Source organism: Gossypium hirsutum, chromosome D10, assembly GCF_007990345.1.
Source record: "Gossypium hirsutum isolate 1008001.06 chromosome D10, Gossypium_hirsutum_v2.1, whole genome shotgun sequence".
Taxonomy (NCBI): Eukaryota; Viridiplantae; Streptophyta; class Magnoliopsida; order Malvales; family Malvaceae; genus Gossypium; species Gossypium hirsutum.
In genome coordinates this window covers 24,241,127-24,256,324 of record NC_053446.1, presented here as the reverse complement: position 1 = coordinate 24,256,324, position 15,198 = coordinate 24,241,127, and the positions used below count along the sequence as shown (strand labels likewise).

General features: G+C 30.6%; 1 long non-coding RNA gene across 1 annotated transcript; it reads right to left on the bottom strand.

Moving 5' to 3' along the window:
• Positions 1–2,939: 2,939 nt before the first annotated feature.
• LOC107915926 (uncharacterized) lies at positions 2,940–5,192 on the bottom strand. The gene is made up of 4 exons (XR_001689316.2): positions 5,003–5,192; positions 4,743–4,834; positions 4,583–4,652; positions 2,940–3,397 (listed from the first exon to the last, which is right to left on the bottom strand). It is a non-coding gene; the product is annotated as an uncharacterized lncRNA (long non-coding RNA).
• Positions 5,193–15,198: the final 10,006 nt, after the last annotated feature.

Genomic DNA, 15,198 nt, shown 5'->3' with positions numbered 1-15,198 from the left:
TTTTAAGGATTTTAATATAAAAACTTCACTACATAATGATTCATATAAAAGGTTATAATAACAACAATTAGAAGCATATCAAATTCTCATGAATTGTCAGACTAATAAGATATTTAAAGGTTATTACATCCATCATAAAAAATATTATATTTTTTCATAATCAATGCCAGGACATAGTGAAAATTTTCATTTTGCTTATTTCTTTATAAAAAATCTACTCATTTGTACCCTATTGGCTTTGTACCTTTAGATGTTTGGACTACTGGTCCAAAAACGTCATGATTCGACAGTGCATTCTAGTTGAATTGTGCCTTTCCATTTTGGCCAATCTAATCTATGTCAATATTTCTCGACAAATTTATTTAAGGTCCTCCTTTTTCTTTCATTATTTGAAATAGTATTGCATGCAAAAGCATTGTCGACAATATTTTATTTTAGTTTCATATTTTCTCGACATAACTTATTGAGATCTCTTTATTTTCACTATTTCCATCTTTAGGTGCTTGAATCTCTTCTGAAGTTTTAATGATTAGTTATATCTTAGATATTTTCTTAAGCACTTGCCTCCATTATATGACCATTTTGATTTCTTATTTTATTTTATGAAAAATTCCACCTTTGGAACCAGTCGATGTACCACGCTTCAGACATGCATTACTTTCATTTATTCTAATAGGCTGTATTACTAAGACTTTAAAACATCAATTGGTATATAATACCTGTGTAATGCCCTTAACCCGACCTGAATTACCAAACACGTGGCTACTTCTGAGGCTACCAAAGAAGCAATATGTCTTCAGAAGTTCCTTACAGATCTTGAAGTCATTCATGGTATGGGAAAAGCTATCACACTATATTGTGACAACAGTGTATAAGAAACCACAAGAGGACAAAATATATTGATTAGAAGTATCATATCATAAGGAGACAGTTGCAAATGGAATCGTGGATGTAGTCAAGGTTGCGTCTGAGGACAACCTTGCAGACCTGTTTACCGAGACTGTACTAGCTAGGAGTTTTGAGAAACATGTGGAGAGTATGAGAATGCAGAATATGACTCATCTACTTCACTAGGGCAAGTGGGAGGATGTTGGATCTGGTGCCTTAAATGTAGTATTTTCGTCTATGTACACTTATAATTTTTCGAATAGATTGGTTAATAAAATAATTCGTGGATTACATTAATATACTTTGTATAATTGTCCTCATGTGTTACAAAGCAAAATCAAATCAAATATTGGCTCACTGGTTATCTAATGTTTAAACAAATACTAAGCGGTATTACATGGTCAGATGGTAATAAAAAAACAAATTATATTAGTAGACGAACCTAAACATGTCATTAGTCTAATCGAAAATGAGAAAACTAATTGAAAGACTAATATGCCGTCTATTAGGTCCAATTGGGGAGAGACATTATCTTGGGCATCAAAGCGGATGACTCCAGAAGATACATATATAGATGTGACTAATTGGGCTGACAATACATCAGATTTGACCCAAGAAAAATAGATCCTAAATTTTTTTATGGATCTATTCACTTGTGACGTTCAAAGTGCAACATACCTTAATCTTGAGTAGATGATGGACTATGTATGCGTGATCAGTATACTTTGATGTAAGTAAAAGCATTGGGTATACAACTTCTGCAGTATGTAGTGTTATTCACAATAGTGGAAGTCATAGCTCGAGATATGAGCAAATGATATTATCTTATTGACATTATATGGTTGATGAAAAGTAAATGTGATCATGAGTTATTCGTCTTTGTAATGAATGATTTGATTACTATTTGATAGTAATTGACTTTTCATGAAAGATGTGTAATGATTACCATGAGATAAAATATGATCATATTGGGAGAGCGGATTTATCCCAAAGAGATTAAGGATATCCTATGAGGGTAACACACTTATGATAATGTCATTGGACAATCGCTGATCGAGTTGCTTTCGTAATGGTATACCATTGGGGAAAACTCAATCACGATGCTATAGTGGAATGACTTCGTGACTAAATGAGTTTATAATTAATAGGCGAAAATCTGAAACTTAATTATAAATAATTTGAGCCCTAATTGCATATGTCCAATCAGTCCCTCCGCTAGCTCATTGAAACCAGAAATGAATTGCATATTGAATCAAATGAGCAAAAATGGATATAAATGGTAAAGTTGGAGAAATGAGAAGCATTTGGAAATGGATGTAATTTTCTCCAGAATGAAAATGACCTAGAAACGAATTTATGATTTTTGAATTATATGAAATTTGAAAATGGAAATAAATATTTGGTCATAGTGAACCCGTTGAATGTAGAAATATTAAATATATTTTCTCATATATTCTTTTACGGTAAAACCATCGTGATTTTAACAGAATTATAATTGAGTTAAGAAAATTATTTAATTGAGAAATTAATTAATTTAATATGTTTATTTTGGGAAATAGAAAAATAAATATCAGGCTGTAATAGTATTCTTGTGTTTGGTTGAATGGAAAATGTTGTAATAGCATAAGGAAAAAAACTAAAATGACTAGAATACCCTTAGTAGAATTTTTTTAGGTAGATGATTATTATTATTGTTATTAAATTTTAATAAGATTATTAATATAAATAATAAATAATTTAATCATATTTTAACATAATTATTATTAAATATAATTTAATAAAAATATATAATTTAATAAAAATTTGAATATAATTATTCTTATATTAATTTACTAAAATCATAATATATAATAATATAAAAATAATATATAATCTCATTTATTATTTTTAAACCTCAATACATATTTAATGTGCTAAAATATCATTAGTGAATCAAATAATTTATTTATTCTAAAAAAATATTAGAAGTAATAAATAACTTGAGAATTATATTTTGCATAAATATAATATTCAAATATTAACAAAAGGTTACATGATTTCATTAATTTATATGTCATAATCCATATGTTATAAAATTTTACAACATAAAAAAGTTACAACATTACCATTGAATTTCTTCACAAAATGATGATCCAAACCAACAGGGTCAAATAAACATAAATAAATTTATGAGCATGCTGTTAGAGCTCAGAGAAGGCACCCTCTGTGTTCCGTTCAAAATTAATAATAAAAAATATTTCATATGTCATCCATGATGCTTGTTGATCAAAACAATTCAACTTTTCTTTTTCCCATTTCAACTGTTGGAAACTCCATCATTCACGTTTGTTGTCCTTTAATTTCAATAGCAGCAAGCTGCTTCAAATGGCATTAGCAGCAAACTGCTTCAATTTCAATAGCAGCAAGTTGCTTCAAAGCTGCTTCAAATAGCAACAAGCTGCTTCAAAGGGCCTCCTCTATCAACAACATATATTTGTATAGCAAACACCATTGTTGAAGCTACGAGTCCCTGCACCACATCAAACACTTTCCAATCATTTCAAAGGAAACCCATAAACTCAACAATTTCAAGGATTAAACTGTAGGGGTTTTAAGCATTTTAAGGTTGCCGATACATGGGTCACAACGGTAAGGCAAAAAACAACCAACCAAAAAACTAAATCGTGCATAATAAAGCACTACAAGTTGAAGAAAAAGATTTTCTGTTTCTTAATATCTATCAACTTTATAATGTACAAAAAATAGCTACATTATCATAAATAGAGGAGAACAAAATCTAACTTGATCTAAAAAAACCAATTAAGTTTTCAAATGTCAAATTAAATGCTTCAAGTAATTCAAGTTTTTGAGTTTTCTAATCAACTCGAATGCATTGAGAAATCAACAAGTATTCAGAACTAGAATGCATTGAGAAATCAACTAAGACAATAAATGAAGAAGAAATTGGTTATGACATCATTAGAGAATATATCCAACGCATCTTTTTTTCAGTCTCATAAAAACCATCAACCAATGAGCAAATCAAAATTATGTTAATCTAAGGGTTGCGACTAGAACCCATTCACTTAAAAGATTACAACTCAATTTCCCTTTATGTAAGGCTAGGTAACACAGATGAATATAATTCTATCTTTAACCAAAATCTGGGTATTTCACCACATGGATATCTCAATAATCACACAAAACTTCCCATTCAGCTGATATACAGAGATACCATGGGTTTACCTAAAACTTCCAATCAAAATCCATTTCCAAATCATACCCAACAGAACATGAACAATCCCAACTATTTTAAAGAAAATATACCTGAATGCAAGCACCTAGCAGTATGAAAAAGAAAACATATATGCATACACGAATCTTGACAATGTCCACCGTATATGATCATGAAACCCAAATCGAAAAAAACCTTAGCAATTAGCAAATCGGTTGAAATTCTCCAATTATTCAATTACTATCAATATTAACAAGCATCCCAATTAGATTATTATTATTTTTTAAAACTAAAGTACATATTGTTTGAGAAAACTAAGAAACAGTCTGGAATCCTATTTGCCGGTTTTGATCGTTTGGTGGGTACTATGCATTTCTATAAAGAGTGGAAAACTATTGAAATAGTAGGAACTATGCATTTCTATAAATCTTAAATTAAATTAGAGAAAGCCGAAGACAATGTTGAAGAAAAGATTCATACCTGAAATCAACCTCCGATGAAGTAGGGGTTACAAAAATTGCAACAAAAAAACGGCAGAGAAATAAATCCACTGAAATATAAGTAAAAAAAGAAATTAATCTGAAACCAAAATAGAAATGAAAAGGCAAAGACAGACAAAGAAAAAGTTCAAGATTCATACCTCAAAATTAGTCTCCAATGAAGCAGGGGATTTCAAAAACCACAAAAAATAAATTCTAGCGTGTGTGTGTTTTGGCCTTTGGTTACCTAAAGCTAAAAAATGACAGGAAAAAATTCAAAAGAGACCGAGAGAGAGAATCAGTAAAGAAATTAGAGGAGATTTGGATTGAAGAGATATATTTGAGGATTTGTTATGAAAGCAGAAGAAATGAGGACTGAACTAGTCTTACCCGAGAACTGCAAGAAATTGTAAAAACCTACCTTTGGGGAGATGAAGATGAAGGCGAATCGATGCTTGATTTGGGGATATGAAATCTAGAGTAAACTTTTTGGGGAAAAGAAAGAAAGATATTTTGGTCTCAAAATTTTGGGGAGAAAAAATCAGTAAACGGTGAATACCAATTCGTTGCCCCCACCCCTGAATACCTATTACAGTTGCTGAGGGAATAAACAAGTAATAGCAAAACGGTGGAATAGCAAACGGTGAACCAAACAATAGAATAGGCGTGTAATCACTGTAGCGCGCGGAATAGGCAAGGAATGGAATGGCTATTCATGCCAACCAAACATGCCCTAAGACTTGATGTCATGTCGTTGTATGAACCGTACAGGTCACCCACCAAAGACAAATAATTAAGTCTTTTTATTTTCTAGAGTGTTAATACCCATCGATTCTGCAAAAGCAAGAGCTTTACTGATGATGATTGCATCTGTTAAGATGACATGGTTTGCCCTTGCTTGAGTGAAGTAAACCTTCGGTGTTTAGTCAATCCGGTAAACATTTGATTGATTAGTTTTTGGATGAACAAAATTTTAAACATTTTTTCAATTCATGTTCACAATCCCACAATTTCTTGCATTTCAAATTACTTCCAACATATTTATTAGATTCAATTTTTTTACGGTGCCTTCTGTAAAAGTATGCTCAAAGATCAATCATGAGATGGTTGTAATAACATACTTGATTTATCATGTTTATTAATATAAGGCTTTACCATTATTATTTCAGTTTCTTTTCTCTGTGTATAAATAAACTATTTTATAATAATGTTCTGAGAATAATATGATTATTCTTAAAAGGTCCTTAGTCAAATATTATTGTTGGCTAGGACAACAATAATGCATTAAGACTAACATGTAGTCGATTGATGACAAAGAGTTGTTATTGATATGGTGTCAAAATCAATGCATGAATATGTGTGTTAGAGAACAACATATTGGATTGACCCGCTATGAGTATGTTTCTTGGATTATTATGTAATTGTCACAACATTACTCATAGTGATTAATATGTATATGATCCTCAGACTTGAGATCATTATTGTCTCAACATCGTGAGTTGTATATTTTGATACAATCAAACGTTCACCGTAACTGGTTGTTCTATAAAGGCCAATGTTGGATATACCACAATCTATGTAGAGGGATATGGTTGATCAATATAGGATAAGTCATTCCTACATAATGGGAGTAATATCTTAGGCCACTTGATTGAGTGAGACTAGAAATGCATGACCATACTAAAATAAGTTGATATGAGATGTCATACTTATTTGTATATCATAGTCTACTCAAGATATCAAGGAACATGGGATGGACTATGCAAGTGTGACTATTCCATGACTTGTGCCCAATCCAGAGATAAAGGACTTAAGGATTAATGCATGAAAGGTTAATCGCAAAAGGTTATGTCGAATCAATATTTCTTGTAACTTAGTTAGCAATGATGCATTGCTAGATGCTACTCATTGTTTGTAACATTAGAATCGTTCTAGTATTACTGCAAACGTTACAAGAACCTACAGGGTCACACCCTATGGTTGAAATGAATGGAATTAAACATAGTTGGTATTATGTTTGGTTGTCACATGAATTAAATTAATTATAGAATTAATTTAATTGGGTAATCAAATATCGAACATATTATGTGTACAAGGTTGTTGTACATATAATGAGAACTTAGTTCTATTAATATATGAATTTGGTTTGTATATAAATTTAAATAAATATAGTTTACCGAAATCATTGTTATAATTAATGTAATTATAATTTTTGGTTTAAAATATTATTATATTTATTTTTAATTATGATTATTATGTTCGGATAAAAATTTTATATATACATATACCAATTAAAAAACCCTAAAGATTTACGTTTTTTTTTGCTTGTGAGGTCTAGCAGCTGTCAAGCAAAGTATTCTCCAAACAGTTTTAGAGATTTTCTTCCGTTCATTGTCAAACTGGGTGGATTACGTAGAGGTCGGAATCATAAAAGGTTGCGGCTTCGTTCGATAGTAGATCATAGATCTCATTGCCGAGGCGTCGCTGTCTACTCAGATTAAAATTCCGGTAATTTCAAAATCATTATTTCACCCCGATTCGTTCCTTGCACATGGATCCATTGGTTAAATTATCAAAATTATTATTTTTATTAATTTTCGCTGCGCCATGGGTACCGGCGTTCTAACAGCTTCATCGATCCGTATAAGCCTCTTAATGCTGTCAATTATTGTCGATTTTTCTACTTCAAATTATCTATTATTTTGTCGTGTAATAGGTGTGGCATTGCCTTTTAAAATCTGCTGCTACTACTGCTTAAAGATCAGCTGTGGCCACTTTTATTTTTTCACCGTAGCTGTCCATTAAGCCACTTTATTATCCAGTGTTTTTCAATTGCTCATTAAAGTGCCGCACCCATTGCTCCAATTTTGCTGTTTTTCCACCTATTGCACCGATTGTTTCTATTAAATTTTCAGCTGCTTGCTTGACCGATTGTGATTCAAATGCTGCTATTTTTATCACTCGTTTTTGCTCCTCAAAATGCTGCTATTATTATCCTTAAATTAGTGTTGTTTTGCCTTCCAAATTGGAGTGGAATTGCCTCAAATTGTTGTACCGTTGGGCTGAAAAATCTGCAGTGTTTTCTTGCTGCCAATTGTCGACTTTGGTGGCTGTTTATCTAAGTGTTTGTTGCTCTATTATCGCATGCAAGGTGTTTCCAAGTCAGTTACTTGCTTTTTGACTAAATTGCATCAACTTGCCTCTCTTTGAAGGCAATTTTCTCAATTAGTTGTTGTTACTGTGAGAATTTAATGTTCTAATTTCTGTACTCGTTTATGTATTGCTTGCTTAAAAATGAGCTTAGTAATTATTTTCTACCAGATTGAAGTATCGACATTATGTTTAATTTAGATCAAATTTAGACTAATTATGGTGGAATTGTTAACTTAGATATAATTTTTAATAAGTTCACATGTTTTGCTATATTGAAGAGAAAAGGACAGCAAATCGTCTAGAGTGATGGTCAGTGTGATCCTTACGTTTTAAAGTACTTTAATGTTATAGTTAAATTATTAGCTTAGTGAGTTTGATGTTGTGATTCCTTGCATTCAAAACTTTACTTGTGTGGTAGTTTATAAAATTGATTTTAATAAATTAATATTTTTATTAATTACTTGTTTTTTTTAAACTATTGCCAAAAATTATTACTTTAATAATTTATTAAATGTCTAGTTGAAAATTATTTGGATATAGTTGGCATGTTGTAGCCTGTATGGACTATTTTAATAATTTATTAAATGTTTGGACATTTACTTATTGTTCATTGTTTAGACTGACCATCTAGGAATATTGTTATTGTTGCACTTTGCGCATTTAGTGTGATGGTTGGTTATTGATTAAGTCACGTTTATCATGCAACAGAGTATTGTCATTGTTGGCGCTTATGCCATTTTCATCGATTGTTTGGTGTTCGGTTGGACACAGTCCAAATGTCTTTCCTTGTGTTATTTGAGCAAAAATTGTTAAATGAATTTAATTGTTAAATTGAAACGCTATCGTTAATTATTGAATGTTTTGACATTCTTTCATTGTTATTTTAAGTGTTATTTTGTGATTAATTTATGATTGTATTGTGTCTTTTGAAATTTCTATTGAATGTAACTTTCGCTCCTTGAATTATTGCCTAATTATATATATTTGTATTTGATTAGAATACTTTTATTTTAACTATATGCATTGATAGTTTAAAATGTATTCCATCACCACTAATTGACAGGTTTACTTGCAGAACAGTTTCCTAAATCTCTACCAATCCAGTCCTTTAACCTTACACTCAAGTTTCAGTAATCCTCAACAAAATCAAACAATAACCAATAAAAAAAAGGAAGTACATTCACAAATGAAAAGAGTAGTAATAATTGATGAATTTACTTGCGCGCCTAGTAGTGTCGGTCGAATGCCACAGCAATAAGGGGTAATATTGATCCACTATTTCGATTAAAAAAATTACTTCTAAACATGTATTTATCTAAGTGACAGTTTTCCATTTTTTAAATTTTTCTCAAAATAAAATAACATATGCATATGGATATGGACCACTCCACCACTTAAATCCAAAGCCCATGAAAATCCAAAAAAATTGGCACAGCTGTCATTTCCTAACCCTTGGCAGGCCAAGAACAGCATTAGTTTTCTGATATGCATAAGGAAATGGTCCTTGTTGGTTGGTCTCTTATTGGAATCGATCCGATTAAGTAATAAATAAATAAAAATAGTAAAAAAAATTGAAAATTTGAACACACAAATTTAACGTGGAAAATACCCTCCAAAGAGGATAAAAAACCACGGGTAAAGATAATTTTACTATAATGACAAAAGAACGATGAATACAAAAGATAGAGATAAAAATTAAACCCTAAAACCTGAAACAAAAAACCCTCAAAACGCATACACAAAATTCTCCAAAAGTGTTATGAGTTCTAATATTTTAATGGGTGTGTTTTCTAAGGTTGTAAAAGAGCCTATTTATAGGCTAAATTCGTAGGTCAAATAAGTTATGCTAATAAATGCTAATATATTATACTAATAAATACTAAATCTTTTAGAAAGAAAATATATTTTGTTTAACTTGACATGCAAGCAATCTCTTATTTTATTTAACAGAAATTTGGGTCACACAGCTCTAACATGTGTAACTACTACTGGTACCATGGGTCTTCTTTCTATGGTGTAGGGTCTAAATCTACAACAATCACAGGATGAACCAGTTATCGGTCATAGGGATGTTTTGAAGAAACATAGGTTTTAAGGGGGAAGTTCAATGCAATTGTTTTGGGCTAGTCACCACTAGCTCTAGGCGTGCCATGGTTCTGATGTAAACATTTGACATATTTTCTTTTTGAATTGCCTTTTGTCCTTATCTCTACTTGTGTGATTAGAGATGGTGAAATCCAAACGTTTGATGAATCTCGAATTGATTCATTTCAAATAAAGTATTTTTTTGAAAAGTAGATTTAGGACAAGGTAGTGTATATGGATTTTTTTGGGATAGTGGGTATCCTACCCTGCTCCAATACATGAAATTGTAAAAGGGTAAAATTTATTTTTGGGATAGTGGGTACCCTACCCCTATATATTTATAATTATTAAAAGGATAAAATTGTAAAAAAAAGTGTTATAAAAAGCTCATATGTTTTACTTTTAAATATTTTTTGTAGATTTATGTTTAAATATATACTTGCCTTTAAAAAGATTGAAAATATTAGAAATAACTAGCAAAAATTAAATTAAAGCGGGGTGGTGTAGAGCAATGATGGATGTATCCAACATCCATGAGTGTGGTAGTAGTTTTTAAGATTGCACATTTATAGAGGAGTAAGGCGGGTGATAAGGTAGAGCATGCGAACTGTGAAGTAGTAATGAATTTGACAACATCCATCCTCGTCTCCTTTCATTGCCATCCCTAGTTATGACTACACTTTGCTTAAAGATTTTTATTTGCCTTTTGCCACCATTTGTTCTTCATTATGAAATATTTTATTATAACTACACTACATCAAATATTATCGCTTTGATGAAATGGTTGTATATCTAGGGATTAAAATTTTAAAATTCAAAGAATATACAGACTAAAAATAATTAAATAATTAGGGTATAATGATTGAATTCGCAACTTATGCATAACATAATGATTAATAGAAAATATTGTCAAAAAATATATAATATTAAATAAAAAGTAGCATAATAAAAATAAATTTAAAAAAATAATAATAGGAGTTGGATTAATGTTAATACGATACGGACAACTCTAGTAAAGTTCTCATAAATCAATAACCGTACATCTATAATATATTTATGTTATTTTATCCTATCATATTATATTGATTTTGATATGTTGATAGTTTGTATTATAATTTTTACACATTAATAAATTTTGGTATGGTGATATTATTTTCTTATATAATTTTATATAAACAAAATTATTTGGTATATTGTTAGTGGAATTTTTAGATTTCACAAAAAGGGTTAGGGGTTGATAAATATTTTATAAGAGTATAGTAAAATATTAAAAACATATATTTAAAAAGAAAAAGGAAACTTGTCAATTTTTTAAGATTGCTTGTAGAATAAAAAAAAATACATGGCTAATTTAAAATCTTAACTCAGCTTTTGGAATAAAAACTTTCCACCGCCAATGTGATAGAAAATTTTAACTCCTCAAGCGGAGTTGAGATTTTGCCACGTGTTATTAAGTTGTAATTAAAAATTTTAAAAATAAATAAGGCATGTGACAAAATCTCAACATTACTAGTGGAATAAAAAACTTCCCGCCAAAAATAAGTAACCCTTATATTATGTCACTTTTAATTATTTTTAAATCATATTTTATATGTTTTGAGTATAAAATCAAATTACAAATTAAAACAAAAGAGAGTTAGGTCAATAGAGTTTAAATCCTAATCATCAAACAACTACTCTCTTAATATTGAATTTTATATTTTAATCGTTGATTTTTATTTTCACTCCATTAAATCAATAGTCCACATTTTTATGTCCTCACTTACCTAAAAATCAGTAATGAGAAAAATCATTCACAATAATCAGTCAAATTTGTAAGTAAAAGAAAATTTTCATTAGACAATAAAATTTATCTTTCGCAACCGATGCTTGTAGTGAAACACGACGAAAGTACATTGCCGTCCATACTACAAAACAACAAGCAATCATAAGCTTAAAAATTATGAATTATAGAATGAGTATCGTGGTTAATATATATGAAAACATATTTGTATTTAAAACCTAAATTAATCCATACAATTTATATGAAAAATATCTGATTTTAATTCATTGCAGAAGCAATGAAGAAATTACAAGAAAATAGCTATTTATGTGTAAAATTGTATGAAAAGAAAATGGAGTAAAATGCAATGAAAAATTAGAGCTATACACGCCCGTAAATTTATCTACTATCATTAAACAAAATAAAAATAAAAATTATTCAGGCAGTCTTTTCTTTTTCGGTGTACTTTTCTTGTCTTTACACTTCCACGTGAATGATTTGAAAACTAAATTACCCACCAGCACACACAGACTCAAAGATTTCATTTTTTCATGTTGGATGGTTGCTCTCATTTTTGAAACACTTCACACACATACCACTATTTATGGGTCCAAATGGTTTTTAGAAATAAAGAGCTTTTAATGTATAAATATGAATTGTGCTTAGCTTGATTTCATCTCTCAAACCTCACACAACAATAAAAAATATTAAAATAATTATATTCATATTTATATAATTTATTATTTAAATTGAATCATACCAAGGGTCCGACTTTTGGACAGATGTAATTATGTTTTGCGACTTGTGGACGTACATGACAATACTAGTTTTTGTCGATTTCATGTTTCTCAAATTAAAGCTTTCAATTTTGCCAATCACTTTCTAACAATCAAAAGGCGAATAATATTCAACTTGAATATTTAAAACATTTTTTTAATCTTCCCTTGCCGCGACTCCTTCGTAAAATCATTTTGTTCCTCAAAATCTTCTGACTTTATTATTTGAACCTGACGTAAGTTTGAAACAGAAATACAAATTATGGTCATTTAAATTATTATCAGGTAACAAGTGAAATTCGTAAATTGTTATAGTCCCCAACTAGAGATGCCTTGAGGGCATTAATCGCTTTACACCCATTGGATGCTATAACTTTGCCTACAAAAAGATGTGCCCTCTTCTTCAAAACATTATATCACATGCACCATTCTCTACCTAATAAACTTAACTACTTTTAAATGGGCGGTGTGTTTGTTTTTGGTAAGGTTAAAAATAGTGATAACCGTGAAATTAATTACTGTACTTATGAGGTAAAAAATTTCACCATAGCTTACTCAAGATAAAGTTTAAATGCAAAATTCACCTTCAAATTATGCCATTATTTTACTTAAATATCTATTTTTTTTATAAAAATGATACCTAAACTATTAATTTCATTTTACTTTATCTGAAAAGATGATACCAACCAATAATAATATGATAAGCGGCATGTTTTAATTAAAGATATCATTTTTTAGATAGAGTAAAATAAAATAGATAATTTAGATGCACTTTTAACCCTCTGGAAAGAAAACCTTTAACACTTAAAAGTGGAAAAATAATATACCTTGAAAGCTAATTTTGAAGTTAAGCCTCAACATGATATGTTTCTTGTGCATGAAGCTTTTTGCACGATTAACAAAAAAAAGGTGGGATCGACTCGTATGAACAAAAAAGTAGTAAAAGTAGATAAGAACGAACACAAATATTTTACGTGGAAAACCCTCAAAGAGGGAAAAACTACGGGCAAAGGAGGTATCGAATTTTTACTAAATGAGAGTACAATATGGAGAAAATAAACCTAAATGTACAACCTGGACATTACCCTAAACTCTGAATATAAAGCTCAAAATCTCAAAAAGCAAATAGTTAAACAAAACCCTAAATCTCATAGGTCACTCACAAAAGGGGTATAAAATACTCTTCATAATTACCATGAAACTCTCACCAAAACTTACATGCTACTACATCTTGTTGCCCTCAAAGAAAAACACCTACTGACTGACATCTTTAATTAGGGATACAATGACCCATTTAAATAGGCTAAAACTAGAGTCCTAATATGACTATAATATTCCTAGAATAATTAAAGTTTAATTAGGAAATAAATAGCAGAATTTAACTGGGAGAAGAAAACCTGGTTGAATTTGAAAACACATCGTGACGTCGTTTTCTTCTCGGTGGCTCGAAAACCAGCAAAATTCTTAGACAAGCTTTTGAACACCATTTCAATTTGAGTGTTCTGGTCCAAATTGGCCTCATTGTCTGTGGCCTTAACAAAGTAGCCTACAAGAGTGACCATATGGTTTTTGATCGGAGTGTCGGGCTTTTGTTGGGCATTCATCAAGCTAGTTATGACCGACTATCGAGCCAATGCAACTTGGCCTCCGACCATGTCTTCTAGTTTATCTAGAATCACTTTAGCAATCTTACAACTCTCCAGTTGCTTATACAGAGTACTGGTCACGCTTGCCAGCATATAGCAATGAGTTATCTCATCAAATTCTTCCCAGCATTTTTTAGCCCCAGCTTGAGTGGTCGGTGGGCACTTATTATCAAGAACTGTTTTAAGTTTCTCACACCTCAAGACAATTATCAGGTTCCTTTTCCATTCCTTATAGTTTTTCGTTCAATTTGTTTTCAGCGAGTATGTTCAATAAGGGAGTTGGTGCTATCTTCGAACTGAAAATAAAACATTCATATATTAATATCTTTGTATTAAGCAAATGTTTGAAAATATTTTGCAACATTATGATCTGTATTAAGATGATGCATTAAACCTTGAAAATATTTGTAAGCCGTTGCAATGATAATTCCCACGCCCATTAAATCAAGCCACAGTGGGGTAATCATGATCAACTAATAAGAACATGGATTTCTATAAAATTAGTACATGAACCTAATTCCTTTAGGCATTCACACATACTAATAATCGTGTAACATTTGCATATCATTTTAACTTAAGTAGAGCTCTGTGGTGAGATATTTAACTAGAAGATCTTGAGTGTATAACCATCAACTCAACACTTTTCGCATCATGCACCACAAATGAGTCACCATCGGTCAATCTCACGGAGTGGCATGCTTTGACTAGTTGTCCTCTTTTGAAAATAGAATTTCTTGACTTATAGAATGATAATGCCTACTACAAGGGCAAGTCCAATTATCATTTGATCACAAGAGAATTCTTCTTACATTCAAGAAATATCCTCAGTGAAATTCACATAGCAATCCTATTGTGGGGTAATGCACTTGCCATGTCATCATAAGAGGCCATTGATAGAGGTCGTAGGTCTTGTTTAGAGACCTTTTCCCATTTAATATTTTAAAAACATGCAAGGTTTTTAATTCCTGGTTTGAATCATGTATGACCAATATATGCATGACAAGTACATGTGACAGTCTTTCCTAAACCATATGACATGCTTATCTTATGTATGAATGACATGCTTTGGCAATTTTATAATATTCACATTCATTCATTCACAAGAGTCAGTCAAACAATTTTGATTCTTCACAATTTTTTTAAGGGAAAAACCGAAGAAGTGAATGTGAACTGTGCACGAGGTAGGTTCCTAGGA